Source organism: Narcine bancroftii, chromosome 9, assembly GCF_036971445.1.
Source record: "Narcine bancroftii isolate sNarBan1 chromosome 9, sNarBan1.hap1, whole genome shotgun sequence".
NCBI classification, from domain to species: Eukaryota; Metazoa; Chordata; class Chondrichthyes; order Torpediniformes; family Narcinidae; genus Narcine; species Narcine bancroftii.
Window position 1 is genome coordinate 11,058,701 of NC_091477.1, and position 14,104 is coordinate 11,072,804.

Consider the following 14,104-nt stretch of genomic DNA (forward strand, 5'->3'; position numbering starts at 1 on the left):
ACAGGTGGTCTTGGTGGGATGGTACATGAGGCCATGGACAGACGTGAGCATGGGAGTGGGGCATGGAATTGAGGTGGTTGGCCACTAGGAGATCCCTGAAATTGATGTGGACAGAGCAACAAAGCCAATTTGCACAGAGCAAGTTCCTACAAATAGTAATCTGATTTAATACCAAGACAGTATTGTTACTTTGTGGGTGTGTTCCAGCTATCTATCTCTTATTGGTTGAGTAAACTAATGTCGATGGCTCAGAAAGATGCACATCTGCCTTGTATTTTCTTCTCGCAGATTGATGTCTTTCCGACAAAGTGTTAGAAAGCCTTTCCTATATTACAGTAAAATTTGATATTGCCCTAATTTTACGAGCGTTGAAAGAAGTTAATTTGTGTATTTTCATTTCCAGTGAGTTTTATCTGTCATTACGGATGTGTATTTAATTGTAGATAATACTTGCTGCTGGACAATCATAAAAGGGAGAACTGAAGTCTATTATGAAGACTCAATAATGACTATTAAAGCTTCAACAGTTTCAACAGCTAATTCATTGAAGTTGCAATTCACTTGATAGTTTCCTGTTATCTAGTTAATAGAATATTGTATTAAACTGGGAAGTTCTCTAAAGTTACACAAACTTTATTTTAATGTTGTTTTTGGGCTCGAGAGAATTCTGTGAAATTGAATACTTTTCCATTCTTGGCATGCGAGCTTACCATCAATTACTGTCAGTTCAGATTATAGTGCGGACAGATGTTAAATAAATCTCTCTCTAATCTATCTCAAAAATGCTCCTTCACCTCAATCTCATTGTCAAAAATGTACTTCTTAACACTGAGCATCCTGAGCAGAGCATTTTTTTCTGAAACTGCGATTTTGTTTCCATTTAGCTAAAGGCTGTTTTTTATTCTGCTTCAACTTACAAATGAATCAGCCGAAACTATTAAATTAATTTTAGGGGACTCGAAAGCAGTTGATGGAGAGAGAGAGAGAGAAAGAGAGAGAGAGAGAGAGAGTGAGAGAGAGAGAGAGAGAGAGAGAGAGAGAGAGAGAGAGAGAGAGAGTCTCACCATCAATTTGTCGGTCTTTATCTCAGATCCCAGAGGGGTGGAAGCTTTGAAGCACGTGTTTTAGACCGTAAGGTATAGGAGCAGAAACAGCCCATCTGGCCTGTCAGGTCCGCTCTGCCATTTCATCATCAGCTGATCCATTCCCCTACTCTCCCTCACCCTCCTGCCTTCTCCCCATAATCTGACTATTCAGATACCTATCAATCTCTACCTTAAATACACCCAATGACCTGGCCTCCACAGCCGCCTATGGTAACAAATTCCAGAGGTTCACCACTCTGGCTAAAGAAATTCCTCAGCATCTCTGATTTAAATGGACCCCATTCAATCCTGAAGTTGTAGCCTCTTGATCTAGACTCCCTGTCCATGGGAAACAACTTTGCCAGATCAACTCTGTCCAGGATGAGAAATCTAAAAAATAAAGAGCAACATTTTAACTTAATTCAACATGAGCTGAGCAATAGTAAATTAATCAAATAGTTCAGTGATTATTTGTGTGAATGTTCCATCACCATGAAACTAGACAAGTCATTAAAAGGGAGAACTGAAGTCCCCTTTAATAGACGGTGACCTACTAAAGTGTTAATAATTAAGGTACAATGTTATATCCACAGAAAACAAATGTTCATCATTTCACATTACCTAATTATACAATTTAAGAAAGAGGACAGATACTTCTTTGACTGTGCAAAGTTCCATCTTAGGCAATATCATAAAACTCCTGCACTCAAGATGTTCTATTCAGTTTTCCTAATTGTAGATGCTCAACTTCAAAGATTGCAGTGTCACAAAGATATCTCGGCAAAAGCTAATGCTTCCCAAATGTGCTTTATACACAAAACCTCCACTGTGGCAGTCGGCAAACAGGTTAACATTTTTTTGCTCACCAATTTTCTTTTCCAATTTCCTTCCTTCCTCTACTGCCTGGAGGCATCAGCTCCTAGCTCTGATGTGATTCCAGAGGTAGCAGGCATCCTCCGCATCACACCCAAACAAGGATTGTTCACGAGTCATCAGCGGGACATCAGTCCTTTTTATCAAGAGATAGATGCTAATAAATATGTTCATCTATGGATCACTGGCTATACATGATGGGCTGCTTCAATCTGGGTGATGTTACAAGCCTAATTCTGGGGGTGCTCAAAACTTCCACGCACGCAGTTTTGAGCCAGGAGAACTGGTGTGCAGGTGGGACATTTCCCTCACCTCCAGGATGTTTAAAGACCATTACTCCCAACAAGATGGGAACCAATAATGGGGGAAGGGAGTCTTGTCAGAATGTTCCTCTTTGGACAAGATGTATAACTATCTGGTAAACTAATCAGATCAACTCAGGCTCCCGAGGCTGTATTGACTGTTAAAGTGGACACTAAATATCCAAAGGAGTTACTTAAAAAGAGGCAGTGAGTTTTGTTGAAACATTTTACTCCCAACCTATGTCAGACTAGAATTGTCATCACTGAGTTACTTTTTCTCATCACTGAATGCTATTAAACACAAAATGGCTGCTTTGCATGTGACAAAACCATTGACACTGCATAGCCCTATTATGTCAGCTATAACTGTAAAGCATGATAGGTTAAAAGCAAAGTATTTTAATAAAATACATCTCACCAGTGATGTTTGGATGGAACTACATGAATGGGCATAGGAGTTATCTAGTGGTGTTATCTCTCAATCAACAACACTGAAAAAACATCGATATTATCTTTAGTTTTTGTAGGTTCTTCTTTTATATCTTGCATTCAAACAGTTTTCAATCTATCAAGATGCATGCAAATAATGGCATCCTGAAGTTGTGAAAGATACTAGATATTTGAAGTTTCTCTTTCCATATGAAGAATCTCTATTCGCAAGAAGCATATAAACCCAGCTTTATATTGTTATGAATAATTTTTAGCCCCTTGCTCTACTCACTATATACCGATGACTGTGTGGCTGAGCTCAACAGTTAACACCATCTACAAATTCACTGACGATACCATGGTAGTAGGTTCCATAAAAAGCGGTGATGAGTCAGCACACGGGAGGGTGATTGAAAACTTGGCTGAGTGGTGCACCAACAACAATCTCGCACTCAATGTCACCAAAACCAAGGAGCTGATTGTTGACTTAAGGAAAAAAAAGCAAGGTGTATGATCACTGGAGGATCAGAGTTGGAAAAGGTGAGTAAGTTCTTGGGAGTCACTATCTCAGAGGATATTTCCTGGACCCAAAGCACTAATGGCATCGTGAAGAAATTACGTCAGTACTTTACTTTCTGAGGAGTTTGTTATGACATTGGAAACCCTAGCAAATTTCTACAGATGTGTGGTAGAAAGTGTGCTGACTGGCTGCATCAAGGTTTGATGTGGAGACACCAATACCTCTGAGCATAAAGCGCTGCATAATGTAGTGGGCACAGCCCAGGATATCACAGTCAAAACCTTCCCCACCATTGAGAACATCCACAGGGAATGCTGCCGTCGGAGAGCAGCAGCAATCATCAAGGATCCACAACATCACTCACACGCTCTGTTCTCACTGCTGCCAACAGGAAAGAAGTATAGGTGCCACAAGACTCGCACCACCAGCTCCAGGCACGGCTGCTACTCCTCCACCATCAGACTCCTCAACAACAGGGACTCAGGGACTTCTTACTTTTGCACTATATTGATTTTTGTTCTCTTTCTGTATTGCATGGTTTGCTTACATTTCTTCATTTGTTTACATGTGTACGCTGCGTACAGTTTTCTTTTGCACTGCCAATAAGTGGTAATTCTGCCTCGCCCACAAGAGAAAGAATGTTAGGGTTATATGTAATGTCATGGATGTACTCTGACAATAAATCTGAAATCATAGTACTACAGGGTAGGAACAGGCCATTCAGCCCACAAAGTCTGTGGTGCCCATCAAGCATTCACCTTCGCCACTCTTACTCTCATTTTGTTTCATTCCCTTACTTGGCTCTTTCCAGATTCCACCACTTGGTGCAATCAAGGGGCAATTCACGCTGGTCAGCTAAGCCTGAGAAGCCCAGGTGGTTGCGTAAAAAACGTGCAAAATGCCGCACGGAAAACAACAGAAGTAAGGATTAAACCTGTGCCCCAGACCAATGAGGCCGCCGCTGCAGTTGCTGTGCCACAGTGCACAATGTTGGTCTTGTTTTGGATTTCCTCCTTGACCCCTTTCATGCGTTCATTAATACCCAGCAAGTTCAAGGATGTGCGAGCGGCAGGTCAATTCGCTGTTGTAAATTACCCCAATGAAGAGTCAGTGGGTCATCGAATTTGGGGGGACGGCGGGGGGGGGGGGGCGGGGAGCAGGGAGGGGGAGATTTGATGAGAACGTTGGGCAAATAAAATGAGGTTTCTATGTTATACCAGTCTAGCATTGTATGGAAAATGATACCAGAAGGTGCCCACATATTTTAATTGTTCTACTGCTTTTGTGTAAGTTGTTCATTAGTTTGTGTTTTCAATGAAATTGCTTAATGTTAATGATAAATGGGAAGAGCACAAATTGTCACCATCTTTCAGTCTTTGTATGAAATGTCAGAACTCTGATCAAGGCTTTGTGTTCCTTGGAAAGTTGGCTTTGATACATTGAAGCAGAATTGAGATATCCTCCCCAGCACACCAAAACCTCCCCACTCCGCACCCCCACCCACCCCCCACCCCTGGGTGAAATGGCCCTTGAATGTACTGGATGTTCTTGAGCTTTCACTTAACTCATTAAATTTTCATTTTGGTTTAATTACATTTACTTCAGCAGTCATATCATCCCCTTTCACACAGCTCTCTCTCTCTCTCTCTCTCTCTCTCTCTCTCTCTCTCTCTCTCTCTCTCTCTCTCCCCCCCCCCTTCTCTCTCTCTCCCCCCCCCCCTCCTTCTGCCTCTCCCTCCCCCTCCTTGCTGCTGCATGGAGACCATCACTAAACTTCAGGTTGAAGGCCGCAGGCAGCTTCGAAGGACCAACTGGAGTGGGCCTGTCCCTGATCCCAAGCCATGAACAATGCTGGGTACTTGTTAGTTGTAATTCATTTACTGTTTGTTAGTTTGTTGTGCCTGCTAGGGATAAAGAGGGTTGGTGGATGCTGTATGTTTAACCCTCGCATTGATAATCTTTAGCACCCAATATGTGGTAATTTGTGTATTGTTGCTGTGTTTGCGTTCAATAGTTGTGACCATTGTTGAACTCCAGGCTGTAAGCGATGGGCAGCTCCAGAGGGCCAACTGCAATGGGCCCGTTCTGGATTCTGAACAGCAGCAACTCTGGAGATCAAGTTCATGTGCATGCTCTCGTTTAGGTATGTGGTATACTGTGCCTGTGGGTGGTGGGTGCTGAAGAAGTTAAACCCTCGTTTCTCAGAATACTGGGCCTGTGTGCTGTGTATGTTAGGCTGTCAGTGTGTGCCCTTTTTTTGAATTTCCCTGTGTGTAAATGAAGTCCATTGTTTGTTCATAACACATGTCCAGATTTGATTCTCTTTGAACCCGTCAAACCTATTTTAAACACGACACCCAGTAATACATTACAGGAACCCACCGCCCTCTGTATAAAAATCGTACCCCTGATATCTCTTCTAAGTTTTCCTCTACTTCACTTTAAAAATATGTCCTTTAGCATTTGCTATTTGCCAAGGTGCAGGCTGGCCACTCTATCTCAGCCTCTCATAATATTATATTCCTCTATACAGTTAGCTCATCCTTCATTGCTCCAAAGAGAAAAAAAAATCCTAGCTCTGTCATTATGGTAAATATTTTCTACAAATCTCATGAAATCAACAAATTCAATCCTTATAATTACATAAGAATATTGAATTGGCTCACAGGTAAAATTCGAAATAGCATACAAAAATTCTTAATGAGGTATGACACAGGATTTCAAAAGAATTTTAGAAGACATATGTGCCTGAAACGCAATAGAATCACTTGATTTGAAGTTGCACTATGAACAATCTGCCACTTAAAAAAATGTTTTTTTAATTAGAAGTATGCTTTCAATTGATGACAAGCGGTGTAGCAACCCTGCTGAATAGCGAGGGGCTGGCATTGTTGGATGTGGGTGGGCTCAGCGAGCTCAATCTGCTTACTCCCGCCCACCTGCGTCCTCATTCTGTGTCTCAACTGTTGCCTGGTAGAGAGGGAGAAGCAAAAGGCTCCCAAGTGGCATCTGTCATTAGAGCAGACCTGTGGAGAGGTATGTTTGCATGGATCACAGAGTACATATGTGTAAAATGCTTTTATCTACAGTGCCTATAGCAGAGGTGGATTAGGAATTGCACATTAGGTGATGCTCTTTAAAAAAACAAATAAGTGTGTGTATTTTTATATGTCTATTGATGCTAATAAGCAGCAATTGAATTTTTCTTTATTGTGAACCTAATACTGGGGAACACTGTAAGAAAACTTGTAAATCTTACAGGCATTTACACTCCCTAAGAGACTTGGGAGGATGCTGAAGGATAAACTTTGGAACTTTAATGGTTTCATTCTGTGAGTTTCTAAGGCGCCTAAGGAAGAAATTAATGGCTTTTAAAACCTGTGCAGCACTACATATTTATTACATTGGAAATCTTGTACAATGTAAACTATAAATCTTAATTTGCAGCTTAAGGTGGCAGTGAAATACGATTGGTAGAATTATGAACTTGAAAACATACAGTTAAACAAAACCAGCCATTGGATGTACGTTGGAGTATTTTGAATGATAATATTGGGAAATGTGTATTGAACTTGGTCAGCTAAGATTGATTAAATGATTGTAATATAGCTTAAAACAAATAAAGTTAAGCAACACGGCTGTGTTTTTTACTCGATCTTATCTTCACCTTTAATACTGAGTATTCCCGCTGTGCTATTGTACATGTGTTTTGTCTTGGTGCAGCAAAGGGCAGGTACAGAGGAAAATTTTGGAAGCTTTTCACCATCACTCACCCCATTCTCTTGTTGATGCTCCTTGAATCTCTTGACTGTGCCACAGCTACTTTCGAATGCCAATTGCTCTTGCACCAGCGTTGTCTCCGCTCCATCCTCAACATCCATTGGAGCGCTTTCATCCCTAACGTCGAAGTACTTGAGATGGCAGAGGTCGACAGCATCGAGTCCACGCTGCTGAAGATCCAGCTGCGCTGGGTGGGTCACGTCTCCAGAATGGAGGACCATCGCCTTCCCAAGATCGTGTTATATGGCGAGCTCTCCACTGGCCACCGTGACAGAGGTGCACCAAAGAAAAGGTACAAGGACTGCCTAAAGAAATCTCTTGGTGCCTGCCACATTGACCACCGCCAGTGGGCTGATATCGTCTCAAACCGTGCATCTTGGCGCCTCACAATTTGGCGGGCAGCAACCTCCTTTGAAGAAGACCGCAGAGCCCACCTCACTGACAAAAGGCAAAGGAGGAAAAACCCAACACCCAACCCCAACCCACCAATTTTCCCCTGCAGCCGCTGCAACCGTGTCTGCCTGTCCCGCATCGGACTGGTCAGCCACAAACGAGCCTGCAGCTGACATGGACTTTTACCCCCTCCATAAATCTTCGTCCGCGAAGCCAAGCCAAAGAAGAGTAGGACAATACCTCAGTGTTTGCTTTTAGGGAAATGTGCTGGTGAATTTTGCATTTTCTTTTCTTTCAGGGATTATTTATGTCCTGGCATCATAATCTACATCTATGATCAATCCAGTGACTGAAGAGAAAGAGCATTAGTTAGATGCAGGTGACAGTACGGAATAAGGTTTGAGTCCTTTCACCTCTGAGTCATGTGTTCTCATCCAGCTGCCACTAATTGGCAGGGGTGCAGTGCTGCTGGAGCTCACCGGAGCACTGCTCCAGAATCTCATGGGGCCAGTCTGCTCCAGCCCCCACCCTCCCCCCCCCCCCCCCCCCAACCCCACTTAGTGCTCTTCTGGACATGCAAGGAACCTGTTTCTTCCATGACTGGTACACTTGTCCTTGTTCCTTGTCCTACCGTTCGGTCTCAATTATTCGCCAAATACAACAGGGTAGCCACCAAGGCCATACATCCTTGTCGCCATTTTTGGTGAGCTCCAGCACCTAAAAAAATTAGCACTGCACCCCCTATTAATTGAAAGATATTCTCTCTTCTGTATCCAGTGTAAAAATCATGAAGACTGTTTCACTTTGCTATGCAATTAATAGAGAATGCATGTTATGTTGTTGACTGCAATCCAGGAAGCAAAGCTGTTGTGGAAACCAAAACTGAGCATCCATGAATCTGCCAACAGATGATGCCCTTTTCATGCAAATTGCTATGGTGATCTGCGATTTGCTGCACAGAGATGTCACTCCGGGAATGCTGCCGAATGGCACATTACAGGCTGCAGGAGTACGTGCTGGGGGGTGGGGGGGGGGATATGCATGCACAGCTAACGCAAGGGCGCTGTGGGGGATGGACCACAAACTAGAGTCCTTCCATTACCGGGCAATGAGAGGCTGAGACCGAGGGGGAGACCCTCAAACAACAGAGGGTGGAGTAACTACAAATTCACAGTGGTGGCAATGGTATAAATATAAATGATTGTTAACTATGTACAGTAATGGATATGTATGGAACTGAAACTAAGGGTGGGAAGAGACTTGGAGTGGTTTTCCTTTTGTAAATAATTTATTGTGAATAAAGTCTATTTTTGGTAAAAAGAAACAATGGAAAAATCTCCAATTCTCTTGCATTTGTTTCCTTAATTTGAGACAGCATGCAACAACTTTGAACTATTACTAAATGGTTCAGTTGCGCGGTCAGAGAATTTAGGGATACTTCGCATAAAAGAATTGCCCAGTGTTGCAAATAAGAAATGAGTTTATATTTGCCCTTGAAGAAAGTAATTGCCAAAAAGTTAGTAATTCCTTGTTTCAAACACAAAAAAGCAAGGGTCTACGGCTATCTAGCAAGGATATCATACAAAGGGTGGAATTGAAGAATGACAAGGTAGAAACAGGTATCTGTTGCACAGTTAAGGAGGAGAATAAGGTCAGTATATTTAAGAATACTTAATTGATTTAGAAAGCAGCAAAGACACTTGTATATTGATACTAGAGATTTGGTCTATTGCAGTCCAATATATATATGGTGGAAATACCTTTTTTTTTTTTTTTATTTTTTTTTTCACACCATAAATCACAATAGCCATGATATACACTTTTTCTTTTCCACACATTTACAGTGACTTTTTCTCCCCCCCCCCTCCCTCCTCCCAAGTATATGGTGGAAATACTTTAAGCACTTCCAACTTAGGCAGCAGAAAATGTCATTGTGCAGTCACACTCGTGGGATGTTCCCATTTATAGTTGGGTAGATAGAAGAAGAGATGTGTCATTTGCCTGTTGCAGCTATCGGCCTTACTTATCCACTAGCAACCATGGATTAAACCAGATTGAGTCATTTATGTTGAAGCATTGAATCTTTGAAAGAATCATCATTTTGTGAAGTGAAAAAAAATCTAGGAGCCATTTGTACTGCTGGCTGCCATGACTGACACTCCCCAAACAGTACAGGTGGGCTCGAGAGGTACCAACATTTGGTAAATGACACAAAGGTCAGCGTAAACACTAAAAGCCAAAGGGTTTGTTTCTGTGTTGCATGACTCTAAGACTCAATCTGTAGGTCAGAGAGCACCAGCAGACCAGCACTGACATAGAAAATAAGGGATTGGTGGTCATTGTACCTGGGATTTAAAAAAAAAGGAGTGCTGACTGATCAGCTGTCTGTGACTAAAAGTTGAGCACATGTGTTGTTCATTGCAGGTACACAATTGAAACAAGTGTTGCATTACGGTAGCAAGTCAGAGGTGCTTATTACTTAGATATCTGTGGAGGTCACCACAAAGTTGTGAAAAGAGCCTGCAAAATCACAAGCTGACCAGAAAATTAGACCAGGGAGGGCATGTACCAGTGGAAAGGATTATCCAACATAAATAATCCAAGTGCAAGGACTTTGTATTTTGAGAGCAATGGGAATATTCACTCTGCCCAATAGAAATTTTTTCACAGGAGGAGTCTGATTGGATAGTCTTAAGAGTGGCTAAGGATGACCTTGCCATAACAGGAGTTCACAGATAATGTGGACAGCTTAAGGCTCAGCACTGAGTACTGCTGTGAGTAGTAAAAACTCAAAGAGATTTTGGAGGTTGGAGGAACTCAGCCAGTCTTGAAGCATCCTTAGGAAGGGCTCAGGGCCAAAACATTGGCAATATATCTTTACCTCCACTGAACGCTGCGAGAGTGGCTGAGTTCCTCCAGCATTTCTCTGTGTGTTTTACTGGAATTAGATTGTATGCAGATTTTTGAGTTTCACTTTGCTGCTGTGAGTGAGATACTTCTAATTGACCCTCTGAGTCCTGGGGAAGAGCCCAGTGTCGACAAAGCTTCCTTTAACAGTTTGTTGCTGCACGGGAAGAACCCAGTGAATACTGAATGGGCTGTTTTGAGAGAATTTCATTGCAAGTGTGGTGCACTTTGAATGCTTTGAAGATACATTAATGAATGTCATGGCAGATATTGTCATAAAGGAAGCAGCTTAATGAAGCTTAGCCACAATCTGATGAGAGCTTGAAACAGTCATGAAACAACCAATAGATTTGTAAGTTTTAGAGACAGTCTGGAGAAGGAACATCGAAGAAGATAACCTTGGGACTTGAAAGGAACAATAGGAAAGAGGAGAGGTTCATTACACTGGACAACAAAGTTTTGCTTCCTGAAAAACAAATTTGGAGATTATGATAGACAACTTCAAACTGAACACAAAAATAATTTCAGATTTACTGTATTAGATGTTGGAGAAACATTAAATTAACTTTTATTGAATTCAGCAGGTTTAATCGCATAATGATGCTGACACATAGCGATAATTCAACGGACCTAAAAATGTTTTGCCACCTTTTTTCATTTATACTCAGCAGCTGATGCCTCTCATGTCAGTGTCCAACAATAGTTGGATACCACTTTTCCATGCCTGCATTGTCCTGGTGAAACCATGTTTGTCACTGACTGCACCAAGATCAGCAGGGAAGAGGTCCAAGTGGGAATGCAGAAAATGAATTTTCATTGACGTGTGGCCCTTCATGGTTTTGTAGGCTTGAAGTAGATTTAAAATATGACAGGAAAGCACAAGAACAGGTTATATCTAAACATTGGTACATGGTCGGAAAATTTTATGGTTAATTTTGTGATCAGCACCTTAATTCCATAAAATACACCCAAAAGTGTTCAGGAAGCAAAATCTTCATTGTCCAGTGTTATCAATGAGAAGTCAAAATGAGATTCAGGATACAAGATGGTGTGAAAGCAGAGACATAAAGATGGTGAGTCTTAACAAGCAACTGAAGTAGAAATTGTTGTGATCGCATTTAGTTCGTGACTGAATATCATACGGTCGCTGATATTAAGTACAATTTTATGCTTGATGCGATGATTATGTAATACAATTTCATAACATACTTGGTTATGGGAATAATTCTGGTAACAGCTGTGAAGCAGGATGTGAGTCCAGATGTGTATGAATAAACAATCTACTGCAACCACCAGCGCTTGCATTGGTTAGTCTAGAAATGTGGAATAGTTTTGTTGGTGAAAAGTCATGAATAATTTTCTGATTGGTTATATTTATAGTTGTGTGTCTAAATAATTAGTTCATTGAATCATGGTATTCCTGTATAAATAACTGATTGTAATTTTGAAGCTGTATCCTGAGCATACCTTTAAGAAGAGAGTGTACAAAGTCGGATCACTTTTGAGAGATTGTTGCAGGAGCCACTGGTATTCGTTGAAAACTGATTTTCTGCAATAAAGCCTGCTTTATCGGCAGCTTCGCCCCTATTATTTCCCTTCATGAATAATAACGCCAAGGGGACTATATGGTTTCAGGTGGGTTTGTGATATTTACTCAATATAAAATTCGACAGAAGAGTTGTCTGGACGTTTAATTCCGTGTTGTTCTGTTCCAGATTTTCAATATTTTTTTGTTAAAACTTAACTTAATGCAATCCTTGCAGCTTCAGTTCCATTTGACTGATTACAACGATGCATTCGCTGCGATAACTTTCCTCCATTGCAACTGGAAGTGAGCTAAAGATCAATGCCCTCTTTTCAATAAACACGCACTGCAGCAATAAAGAAGGTACAAATCGTCAATGTTGCGCTTTCAATGAGGGGCCATTGCAATCAAGCAAAAAGCGGCTGCCCCTTTAAGCCACATCTGTCGTCTCCTCTCCCGGTCTCCATTCTTCGATTCACAAGAATCCCAGAGAATAGATCAATGAACATCTTACCGCCCAATCAACGCGCAGGTTTCCTGGCCCACTTCGACCTGTCCAATCAACTCCCACCGGATGCGGCATTTCCTCTTGAGTGATCCAATCAACATCGCGGGTTGTTGCTTGCGCCCTATCGGAAGGAGGCATGCAAATCAAGCCGTGGGAAGCGGAGGCGTGCTTGCAGCGGGGCGACGGGAACTGGAGTCTGATTCTCTCTGGACCAGGGGGAAAGAGATGAGGGTCAAAACTACAAGGTTCATGGTGCATTGCCACGAAAGGCCGCCTGCGCACAGCGCTGTCTGCGCCTCTCCATTCATGAGCGCCGAGCGAGAGAGAAAAAAAATTGCATTTCACAGAAAGTGGGGCTGATGGACGGTATCGAATCGGAGACTCCGCAGTTTAGCAATGATTCCGCCACAATCTCCACTGTGAATTTGCTAAAGCAACGATTGCATCGACTGAACTCTTAATGCAGCTGGCAGGAGGGGTGGGGGGGGGGGGACATTAAGTTTGGCTTTTTTAAAAGTATCGTGTTGATTTAATATCATTAAAGAAAATACTACCCTCCCAGCCACTGCCAGACGTTTCATTCACAAAATTACGCACTCTGCGCCCTTACGCCGAGCTCCACTGCAATCTACCAAGCAGAGCCCTCCCCTATTGCACCTGGGTGTTAGAGGAGCTTGTTATTATTCTGGGGACACTGCAAGTAAGTAGATTCTATTTATTATTGAGCTGCGCGTTGCATTGATGCGATTCCGATGTCTATTTCGTCCTTTTAAAAAGCGCCTCTTCTGTTGTGCAGGGGAAACATCAATTATTCTTCCCCCCCCCCCCCCCCTTTTATTTTAAACAGAACTGCACAGATTTAGGATGAACACCGAATTGCATTATATTCTTTAGACGCATTTGAAAGTAATTCATCTGCAAAAATAAAAACCCACGAAGGTCTATAATTTTTACTGAGCTCGTTCCATTTAAATCTGTGCCCTGATTTCGACAAAATACTGTAATCAGTGCCCTAAAAGAGTACTCGTAACACCTATTGGGAGCTGCTCATAGGCTTTTCGGTGATTCAGGCAGGTTGTGATATAGTTCAGATGGAAAACGGATTCTCAGATTAGACTCGAATTTAACGACATTTCCGTGTGGATAGTTTTTTTTCTTTTTATTTAAAGAAAGCAAAGATTGAGTTTATTGTACGAATCCCTCTTTTGCATTTGCAAATAAGGGTTATTTTAATATGAAAATATGTTTCATTGTGTCCTTCAATGGCTTGCATCGATCATTCAAATTGATGAAAAACGCATCCTGGCCTCCCGGAGCGCTGCCAAATGGTTCCATTCATTAATCGGCAATTTTATGAATGAAATTCCATTATTTGGCTGCGCCCAAGATGCTGCCCTCCGTCTTCACGGTTAAAATGATTCATCCTTCGATCTCTTACTGTGCTTGTACAAATGTATTATTTAGAATGCAAAACGCTGCCATACTGAAAGCCTTGGTAATTTTTTGACGTTTAAGTCTCTGCAATAAACATCTGTTTTCCTGTTGCCCCTATTAGATCTGCCTTTTTTAGTTCATAGAATATTGATAGAATAATTCCCAACTCTTAGTATCAAAGGAACGGTCGAATTGAGGGTATTGCAATGAAATTATTTTGCCCCATCCATTTTATCAGTGTGTGTGTGCGAAAAATCCCCACGGCTTATTCACGTTACTTTCTTTTTTTATCATGTTGATGTATCGTGAAACTACTCGAGGAAATTCTTGCACGGGCTAATATACAGC

General features: G+C 41.8%; 1 protein-coding gene across 13 annotated transcripts in view; it reads left to right on the plus strand.

Annotated features, from left to right (window-relative positions):
- spry4 (sprouty homolog 4 (Drosophila)) overlaps positions 1-14,104 on the plus strand; it is a 122,220-nt gene that overhangs the window by 4,116 nt on the left and 104,000 nt on the right. Inside the window, exon 2 of one of the 13 annotated variants that reach the window (XR_011344713.1) lies at positions 444-604. The exons of 8 other annotated variants lie outside the window; for them this stretch is intronic. The gene's annotated coding sequence lies outside the window, so the exon portion shown is untranslated. Of the gene's footprint in view, positions 1-443; positions 605-5,273; positions 5,353-12,052; positions 13,023-14,104 lie in introns of those variants that run through there. 4 more of the 13 variants (XR_011344715.1, XM_069898135.1, XR_011344714.1 and 1 more) reach the window with 4 other exon arrangements.